Genomic DNA, 10,945 nt, shown 5'->3' on the forward strand with positions numbered 1-10,945 from the left:
CCCTCTTGCTTCCCTTCTAAGTCTATGAAGGGTCCTCTCTGGTTCGGTATATAGAGGAGTTGATGTCTCTCCTCTCCTACCTGTCATACAAGAACACACCACAAGCAACACACAAGTGGAATACTCTTGGTTAATGGATGAGTATGGTTAGAGCAGTTGAGGAATTAATTCAAATAGTTAGTGGGTCAGTGAGTTAGTTGCTAGAATTGAAAGGCATAAGAAAGAAAAAGCAAATAACAGAGTGCAGAAATTAAAATTCAACAAGTAACTTGAACTAAATTAACAAAACAAGAAAAATGCTCAATCTAGTTAACTTCCAATTTGAGAATTGTCAATCGAAAACCAATCCCCGGCAACGGCGCCATAAACTTGATGCGCATAAACTTGTTATGCTACGATTTTAGGAAATTGCACGAACGGCAAAATTCCTTCCGGCAAGTGCACCGGTTATCGTCAAGTAAAAACTCACAATAGAGTGAGGTCGAATCCCACAAGGATTGGTTGAATGAGCAATTCGAATTAGAAGTTGTTTAGTTGAGCGGAATCAACTTTTGGATGTGAATTGCATAAAGTAAATGTGGCAGGAAACGTAAATTGCAAGGAATTGAAATTGCATAAACTTAAATTGCGAGAATTAAGATGCGAGAAAGTAAATTGCTGAAAGTAAGAGGGAATTGGGTTGATTGCATGAATTGAAATTGCAGAAGGTAAATAGAAAGTGTAGATAAGAAAGAGGGGTTCATTGGGGTCAGGAGATATTGAAATCTCCGAATCAAAACATTTTCATCTCTTTCTCAACCAATGCATTCATTGAATCTTGCTTGGCAATCTTATATGATTGGATCCCAATTCCTTGGCTCACCAATTCTCTCTAAAAACAAACAAATTCCCAATCCCTTGGTTTAAATGTTCATAAGAAGAGATGATGCTCGATCACTGATTATACCACACAGTTTCATGAACCACAATTTGGTAGGATTACATGTCACAATATCCATCCAAACCCCAATCCAATTCACTGTGAGAAAGCTTCTCTAGCATGAATCCATCATTCCTTTCCCAAGGTTCCGAAGGATTCCAATTATGGGTAGTTTCTTTCCCAAGACAACTACCCAATGGAATTAGATCGAGAAGCTTTCTAACAAAATTCAAGAGAAAAGATTGAAGAAGAAGATAAAAACTATTACTGATTCATTGAATTACAATAGAGCTCCCTAACCCAATGAAGGGGGTTTAGTGAGTCATAGCTCTGAATTCAATTACAAAGTATGAAAAATAGCAAAATGATCAAAAGTTCCCAAAAAATCAAAAAGTCCCAACTAACTTCAATTCTATCCTATTTATACACTTTCTAAATTGAGCTTCTGTTGAGTTTCTTGGGCTTTGAGGCTTTTTCTTGATTCCCTTTTGCTTTGGGTTTATGATCCATAATCCTGATGAGGCTGTGATCCAATTCTGTAACATTCATTGAGCAATTTTAGTGATAAACAAGTAATGACACAAGACTCAACAATTTGAAGTTCCAGACTCATCAATTCTTCCGGCCCAATCCCATAAACCATGATATTCAATTGGGTTTCATACCATAATACGTTTAAGTTAATATTTGTGCTCAAATGCTAACTTAAACTTCAATATATTTGGCCCAGAAACCCTTTCAAAAGGTGGCGTTTAAGTTGAAGTTTAAGTTTCAGTTTAAGGTTAAACTAAAACTTAAACGTGGAATTGGAAGAAAGCAACCCAGGAGGGTAATTAATCGAACACGTTTAAGCTTCAGTTTGAGGTTAAACTGAAGCTTAAACGTGGAAATGAAGATTGCAACCCTGGAGGCAATTCTGGTCGAACACGTTTAAGCTCCAGTTTAAGGTTAAACTGGAGCTTAAACGTGGAAATGAGAAGGCAACCCTGGAGGAGCAAAAACGCCGAACACGTTTAAGCTCCAGTTTAACCTTAAACTGGAGCTTAAACGTGGGAATGAAGAAGGTAGCCCAGGAGTGTGAATGTCGAACACGTTTAAGCTCCAGTTTGAGGTCAAACTGGAGCTTAAACGTGGGAATGGCTTCCTGGTGCATAATATGGTTCGAACACGTTTAACCTCCAGTTTAAGGTTAAACTGGAGGTTAAACGTGGAAATGCTCCCTTGGTGCCATTCTCATTCTGGCGTTTAACCTTCAGTTTAAGGTCAAACTGGAGGTTAAACGCCAGTTTCCTCTTTTCTCAGCTTTCATGATTCTGGCGTTTAACCTTCAGTTTAACCTTAAACTGAAGGTTAAACGCCACTTTCAGCTTTGATGCATTTCTTATTCTGGCGTTTAACTTCCAGTTTAAGGTTAAACTGGAGGTTAAACGCCACTTTCAGATTCTCCACATGTGATCTTCAAGCTTCCTTTATTGATTTTGTTGCTTCCTTGCCTAGCCTCTTCTTCCCTGAAATCATCCAAACAATTGCATCAAAGTCTTGCAAAATTTCATGAGAAATCATCCATTCATAGCATTCAAGTAATATAACTAAAAACTCATGGAATTTGCATCAAAATCATACTGTTTGGATGGTTCATTGCTTTGTTGTTCATTTAACCATTCTTGGTTACTTTAAGCTCAAGAAAATGCATAAAACAACTAAAACTAACAGAAAAATGCTAGTGAAACTAGCCTAAGATGCCTTGGCATCACAACACCAAACTTAATACTTGCTTGTCCCTAAGCAAGTCCTGAGATATTTGAGAAGAAAGTATGAAACAGAAAGCAATTACATTGGCTATATTAGCAAGCATTTGAAGTTCATCAGAAGGGTTTTATGCAGAAAGTTGCAGCATCACTTTTTCATTCTTATCAGGGAGGATTATCACTTTTTCATTGCATCCATCAAACACTGCTATGGCCTCTTGTTATTCTTATGTCTTTGGCACATTTTCTTTCTTTGTTTTTCTTTTTTTTTTTTTTTAGAGCTCCTTTGCTCCTTGTTTGCTCAGTGTCATGTGTTGCACAAGCCTTTGGCATTTTCTTTTTCTTATCAGTGCATTACACATATCCACTACAGGCATTTTAGTTCACATTTCTTTTTGAGACATTGGTGCCCAGCACCTCTTTGTGTAACTAAATGTTTTGTTGCTAGGTTGCTCTTGATAATGGACTTTTGGTTGATAATCCCGGGTTAGTTAACCCAAGTTACCAAGTGTTGAAACACTCCACAGAACCTATTCATCCAAGCAGATCCTAGTACATAAACACCACAGGCATATGTCTCAAAAGTTCAAACCATTGGTGCCTAGCTTTATTTTCTTAATTCCTTTGCTTATTGGTTGCCCTTTTTCAATGGCTTTTCTTCTTCTTTTTCTTTCTTTTTCATGGCCAAAGACATCTATTCATCAAGATCCATAGACAGTATTCAACTTCTACACAAAAAATGATAATTCTACACTCAATTTCCAGTGAGCTAACTAAACAATCAAGCATGCATACCACCACTTAATTCTACTTGATTTGTCACTAATTGAGCCAAGTTACTTTTGTTCAAACTTTTCTTTTAATTTTTTTTTTGGAAACAGAACAAGCATGGCAAGCATTTGTTTAAGAAGGTGAAGTTATATCCAAACATCTAGGCATTCACTTTATTCAAAGCAGTAAACCAACAAACATACTAAAAACTTCACATTCCAGAAAGATTCAACAATTTCAGTTTAAACCAGAACAAGCATGCTTTTGTTTGCCTTTTAAAGAAAGGTCAAGGAACAACACCACCTTGTGAAATTTCTTGTTTTCTCTTTGTTGCCAGGAAACAATTTGATTTCTCCTTCTTCTACTAGTTGTTGCGTCATGTTCTTTCTAAGATCCTTGTTTCCTTTCCTGCAAAGAGTGATGAAGTTGCTTGTTTCTCAAGCACTTGAATGGTTAGCTCACTATATATGGGCAAGTGTTTGAGTCTTAAGTTGGTGTGTGAACACCAAACTTAGTCTCCTACTTACTCCTCTGCTCTTTGAATCCTTGAATTCTCCTTGGAATGAAGTTGCTGCTAAGGATTTTAAGCATTTCTGTGATTGCTTAGAATGGTTGTTCCTTTCATATAATTCAAAGGTTGTTGTGTTCAGTTAATCTGTATGGTGGAACACCAAACTTAGAGTCACACATTCCCCTTTGAATTATTGATCCACAAATTCATTGTTTGGTGTGAAACACCAAACTTAATTCTTTGCAATGCACAGAAACTACTTCACCTTTTTATTGAAACAAATAAAAGAAACAGTAAAAGAGTATTACCTCAGGTTGGGTTGCCTCCCAACAAGCGCTTCTTTAACGTCATTAGCTTGACGGTCAGCTTCAGTTGAGGTGATATTTAACCTTGTCCTTCTCCTCCACATCTCCCAAATAATGTTTGAGTCTTTGGCCATTCACAGTGAAGGTTCGTTGTGACTTTTCTTCCATGATTTCTACTTGTCCATATTGGGAGACCTTGGTGACAAGGAATGGTCCAGACCACCTTGATTTTAGCTTCCCTGGAAATAGCTTCAGCCTAGAATTGTAGAGCAATACTTTTTGTCCCTCTTCAAATTTCCTTGGGGCTATGTTGCTGTCATGCTTCTTCTTTGCTCTTTCTTTGTAAATTTTGGCATTCTCATAAGCTTCAGCTCTGAATTCTTCCAACTCTTGAATTTGCAACATCCTTCTTTCTCCAGCAGCTTTGCTGTCCAAGTTCAAGAGTTTCAAGGCCCAGAATGCCTTGTGCTCCAACTCTAGTGGCAAATGGCAAGCTTTTCCATATACTAGTTGGTAAGGAGACATTCCAATTGGTGTTTTGAAAGCTGTCCTATATGTCCAAAGAGCATCGTCTAGCTTAATCGACCAGTCCTTCCTTGAAGTTCCCACAGTTTTTTCCAGGATTCTTTTGAGTTCCCTATTAGATATTTCGGCTTGCCCACTTGTCTGTGGATGGTATGGTGTGGCTACCTTGTGTTTGACTCCATATTTTAGAAACAATGCCTCTAATGGTTTGTTGCAGAAGTGGCTTCCTCCATCACTGATGATTGCTCTTGGAACCCCAAAACGGCAAAAAATGTGTTTTCTGAGGAAGTTCATGACTACCTTATTATCATTGGTTGGAGTTGCTATTGCTTCAACCCATTTGGAGACATAGTCTACTGCCACAAGAATGTAATTATTTGAGTATGAGGTGGGAAAGGGTCCCATGAAATCTATCCCCCATACATCAAACAATTCAAGTTCCAGAATGAACTGTTGTGGCATTTCATTTCTTCTTGGCAGGTTCCCCGCTTTCTGGCATTCATGACAGTGCTTCACTAGTTCCTTTGCATCTTTGAAGATAGTGGGCCAATAAAAACCACACTGCAACACCTTAGCTGCTGTTCTTTCCCCTGCAAAATGTCCTCCATAAGTGGATCCATGGCAGTCCCATAAGACTTCCCTTCCTTCTTCCTCTGATATGCATCTTCTGAGTATGCCATCCGAACATTTTTTGAACAAGTATGGTTCGTCCCAGATGAAGTATTTGGCATCATTTACCAATTTCTTCCTTTGATGCTTGTTAAATTCCAACGGCAAGCTCCCAGTGGCCTTGAAGTTTGCTATGTCTGCAAACCAGGGTGCTTTGTGAATTACCATGAGTTGTTCATCAGGAAAACACTCATTTATATGTGTGCTTTGTGTGCTTCCTTCTTCACATGGTATCCTTGATAAATGGTCTGCCACCTTGTTCTCTACACCCTTCTTGTCTTTGATTTCAATGTCAAATTCCTGCAACAAAAGAACCCATCTAATAAGTCTTGGTTTGGATTCTTGTTTAGCAAGTAAGTATTTTAAAGCTGAATGATCAGTGAAGACAATGACTTTAGATCCAATGAGATAGGATCTAAATTTGTCAAATGCAAAAACTATTGCCAAGAGTTCTTTTTCAGTGGTTGTGTAATTCTTTTGGTTATCATTCAAGACTTTACTGGCATAATAAATCACATGTACCAAATTGTCTTTCCTTTGTCCTAACACTGCCCCAATAGCAAGGTCTGATGCATCACACATCAGTTCAAAAGGTAAGTTCCAATCAGGTGGGGCAATGATAGGTGCAGAGGAAAGTTTTTGCTTCAAAAGTTCATAGGCTAGCATGAAATTTTCATCAAATACAAAGGGTGTATCAGAGACAAGCAAGTTACTCAAAGGTTTGGCTATTTTAGAAAAGTCTCTAATAAACCTTCTGTAAAAGCCAGCGTGTCCCAAAAAACTCCTAACTGCCTTGACATTACTTGGTGGAGGTAGTTTTTCGATGAGTTCCACCTTAGCTCTGTCCACCTCAATGCCTCTATTGGAGACTTTGTGGCCAAGGACTATTCCTTCTGTGACCATGAAATGACACTTTTCCCAGTTTAATACTAGGTTGGTCTCTTGGCATCTCTTAAGCACCAAGGCAAGGTGGTGTGGGCAGCTAGGAAAAGAATTTCCAAACACAGAAAAATCATCCATGAAAACTTCAATAAACTTTTCGATCATGTCCGAGAAGATGGACAGCATGCACCTTTGGAAAGTTGCAGGTGCATTGCACAATCCAAAGGGCATGCGTCTATACGCAAACACTCCATATGGACAAACAAATGATGTTTTCTCTTGATCTCTTGGATCAACTACTATCTGATTATAGCCTGAGTATCCATCCAGGAAATAATAGTAAGCATGTCCTGCAAGCCTTTCAAGCATCTGATCCATGAATGGAAGTGGGAAATGATCTTTTCTGGTGGCTTCATTGAGCTTCCTGTAGTCTATGCACATCCTCCATCCAGTAATAGTTCTTGTGGGTATGAGTTCGTTCCTCTCGTTTGGCACCACAGTTATGCCACCTTTCTTGGGAACTACATGGATGGGACTAACCCATGGGCTATCTGAAATGGGGTAGATTACCCCTGCCTGCCATAACTTCATGACCTCCTTTTGTACCACTTCTTTCATGACGGGATTCAATCTTCTCTGAGCTTGAATGGAGGGTCTAGCATCCTCTTCTAACAAGATTTTATGCATGCATATGGATGAACTTATCCCCTTCAAATCAGCTAGGGTCCATCCAATGGCATCTTGATGGGTTTGTAGCACCTTGATCAATTTTTCTTCCTGTTCTTGGCTCAGGGCGGAGCTAATGATAACAGGATGGCTCTCATCACTACCCAAGTATGCATACTTGAGATTAGGGGGCAATGCTTTGAGCTCAGGTTTTGGTGCTTCCTTCTCTTCTTTCACCCTTTCTAGCATGCTTGGCATGGTTGTTTCAGCAGCCTTGATGTCACTAACTTCCATATCCTTGGTGAACTCCTCCTCTGCCACTTCCTTTGTTATTTCCTCAAAGGTTTCTTGTACTGCAATGTCCACTACATCCACCCTCATGCATTCCTTTAGTGATTCTGATGGATAGCTCATTGCCTTGAACACGTTAAACACCAATTTCTCATCATGTAGTCTAAGAGTGAGCTCACCCTTTTGGACATCTATGATGGCTCCAGCAGTAGCCAGGAAGGGTCTTCCCAGGATTATAGAAGCTTTGGCTTCTTCCTCCATATCTAACACCACAAAATCGGCAGGAAATATAAAATCTCCCACTTTCACCAACAAATCCTCAACTATCCCATGAGGGAATTTAAAAGTTCGATCTGCCAATTGGAGGGCCATTCTTGTTGGTTTGGCTTCCTCAATCTTCATTCTTCTCATCATTGTTAGAGACATCAAATTGATACTGGCCCCTAAGTCACACAAGGCCTTCTCCACCATGACTTCTCCTATGATGCAGGGAATTTGGAAACTGCCTGGATCCTTTAATTTCTGAGGCAATTTGTGTTGAATGATGGCACTGCATTCTTCAGTCAACAACACAGTTTCCTCATTTCTCCAGCTTCTCTTCTTGGTCATTAATTCCTTTAAGAATTTTGCATAGAGTGGCATTTGCTCTATTGCCTCAGCAAACGGAATGTTGATTTGAAGCTTCTTGAAAATCTCCAAAAATCTGGAGAATTGTCCATCCTTTTCTCTTTTCATCAAACGTTGAGGATATGGTGCTTTGGGTGTGTGAGGCTTCAGGACCTCTTTTTCTTTTTCTTTTGTTGCAGACGGTGTAGAAGATTGTCCCTGTTCCTTGTCTCTCACATTTTCTTTTTCTTCATCCTCTGTGGTTTCCTTTGAGATCTCCTTCAGCTTCGTTCCACTTCTGAGGGTTATAGCCTTACATTCTTCCCTTGCAATAGCCTTGGCAGCATGAGAAACGCTTGGCCCAGGAGTTTGCTTAGACAAGTACTCAATTTGATTTTCTAGCTTCTGGATGGCAGCTCCTTGGTTTTGCAAGTTGGAATTTACTTCTTCCTTAAAGGCTTTCAATTCGGTTATGTCTTGACTCATGGTTGCAAGCATTCTTTCTATCCTGTTTAATTGATCTTGAAATTGTTGGTTCGGATTAGGTTGGTCATGTTGATTATTTTGGCCATGATATGGTGGTTGGGAGTAAGTGTTTTGTGTGGCTTGGTATGATCTTTGGTTGGAGTTTTGGTATGTGGAATTGTTATGTTGGTTGTGGTTGTAAGGTTTGTGGTTTTGTGGTTGGGTTTGCTGGTTTCCCCACCCAAAGTTTGGGTGGTTTTTCCATCCTGGGTTGTAAGTGTTAGAATGTGGATCATATGATTGCCTTTGTTGGTTTCCCACATAATTGGCCTCTTCCCAGTCACCTCCTTCAATGCTTACTTCCTCTTGATCTTGTGTGTGTATTGCAGCTACTTGCTTTGTGTCTAATTTCCTGGTGAGCTCTGCTAGTTGCTTGGCAAACACCTTGTTTTGGGCTAGAATTGTATCAACATGGTTCAGCTCCATGACTCCCTTAGTGTTGTGTCTCTCTGAAGCATAGTAGTATTCATTCTCAGCCACTATCTCAATCACTTCAATGGCTTCTTCCACAGTCTTTTTCCTGTTCAATGAACCTCCTGATGAATGGTCTATAGCCTTCCTTGATTCATAAGAAAGTCCATCATAGAAAATATGCAATTGCACCCAGTCAGGGAACATGTTTGGTGGACATTTCCTTGTCAATTCTTTGAACCTCTCCCATGCCTCGTAGAGCGTCTCACCATCTTGTTGTCTAAAAGTTTGAACCTCAGATCGAAGCCTATTGACCTTTTGTGGGGGGTAGAAACGTGCCAGAAACTTGCTCTCCACCTCATCCCAGGTTGTTAGGCTGTCCCTTGGGAATGATTCCAGCCACTTAGCTGCCTTGTCCCTAAGTGAAAATGGGAACAAGAGCAGTTTATAGGCATCGTCCTGGACTCCATTGGACTTCACAGTGTCGCAAATTCTCAGGAATTTTGTGAGATGTTGGTTTGGGTCTTCATTAGCACTCCCACCAAATGAACAATGGTTCTCCACTAGTGATATTAACTGTGGTTTGAGTTCAAAATTATTGGCCTGAATGGGTAGTTTCTGAATGCTGCTACCACAATTCCCAGAGGTTGGGTTTAAGTATGAACCAAGAACCCTCCTCTCAGGAATGGCATTGTTTCCATCAGCCCCCTCATGGTTGTGAAATTCTCTATCCATGTTGAGATCTAGAGCTTCCTCAAAGTTGTCCTCAGATTCTCCTTCAGATTCTTCTTCTCTCAGTACTCTCTTCCCTCTTGCTTCCCTTCTAAGTCTATGAGGGTCCTCTCTGGTTCGGTATATGGAGGAGTTGATGTCTCTCCTCTCCTACCTGTCATACAAGAACACACCACAAGCAACACACAAGTGGAATACTCTTGGTTAATGGAAGAGTATGGTTAGAGCAGTTGAGGAATTAATTCAAATAGTTAGTGGGTCAGTGAGTTAGTTGCTAGAATTGAAAGGCATAAGAAAGAAAAAGCAAATAACAGAGTGCAGAAATTAAAATTCAACAAGTAACTTGAACTAAATTAACAAAACAAGAAAAATGCTCAATCTAGTTAACTTCCAATTTGAGAATTGTCAATCGAAAACCAATCCCCGGCAACGGCGCCATAAACTTGATGCGCATAAACTTGTTATGCTACGATTTTAGGAAATTGCACGAACGGCAAAATTCCTTCCGGCAAGTGCACCGGTTATCGTCAAGTAAAAACTCACAATAGAGTGAGGTCGAATCCCACAAGGATTGGTTGAATGAGCAATTCGAATTAGAAGTTTGTTTAGTTGAGCGGAATCAACTTTTGGATGTGAATTGCATAAAGTAAATGTGGCAGGAAACGTAAATTGCAAGGAATTGAAATTGCATAAACTTAAATTGCGAGAATTAAGATGCGAGAAAGTAAATTGCTGAAAGTAAGAGGGAATTGGGTTGATTGCATGAATTGAAATTGCAGAAGGTAAATAGAAAGTGTAGATAAGAAAGAGGGGTTCATTGGGGTCAGGAGATATTGAAATCTCCGAATCAAAACATTTTCATCTCTTCCTCAACCAATGCATTCATTGAATCTTGCTTGGCAATCTTATATGATTGGATCCCAATTCCTTGGCTCACCAATTCTCTCTAAAAACAAACAAATTCCCAATCCCTTGGTTTAAATGTTCATAAGAAGAGATGATGCTCGATCACTGATTATACCACACAGTTTCATGAACCACAATTTGGTAGGATTACATGTCACAATATCCATCCAAACCCCAATCCAATTCACTGTGAGAAAGCTTCTCTAGCATGAATCCATCATTCCTTTCCCAAGGTTCCGAAGGATTCCAATTATGGGTAGTTTCTTTCCCAAGACAACTACCCAATGGAATTAGATCGAGAAGCTTTCTAACAAAATTCAAGAGAAAAGATTGAAGAAGAAGATAAAAACTATTACTGATTCATTGAATTACAATAGAGCTCCCTAACCCAATGAAGGGGGTTTAGTGAGTCATAGCTCTGAATTCAATTACAAAGTATGAAAAATAGCAAAATGATCAAAAGTTCCCAAAAATCAAA

At 39.5% G+C, this 10,945-nt stretch overlaps 1 non-coding gene across 1 annotated transcript; it reads left to right on the forward strand.

Annotated features, from left to right (window-relative positions):
* The first annotated feature begins 9,034 nt into the window (after window positions 1-9,034).
* LOC130950021 (small nucleolar RNA R71) lies at window positions 9,035-9,138 on the forward strand. The gene has a single exon (XR_009073507.1). It is a non-coding gene; the product is annotated as a small nucleolar RNA R71 (small nucleolar RNA).
* The last annotated feature ends 1,807 nt before the right edge of the window (window positions 9,139-10,945 follow it).

Source organism: Arachis stenosperma, chromosome 1 (assembly GCF_014773155.1).
Source record: "Arachis stenosperma cultivar V10309 chromosome 1, arast.V10309.gnm1.PFL2, whole genome shotgun sequence".
Lineage (NCBI taxonomy): Eukaryota > Viridiplantae > Streptophyta > Magnoliopsida > Fabales > Fabaceae > Arachis > Arachis stenosperma.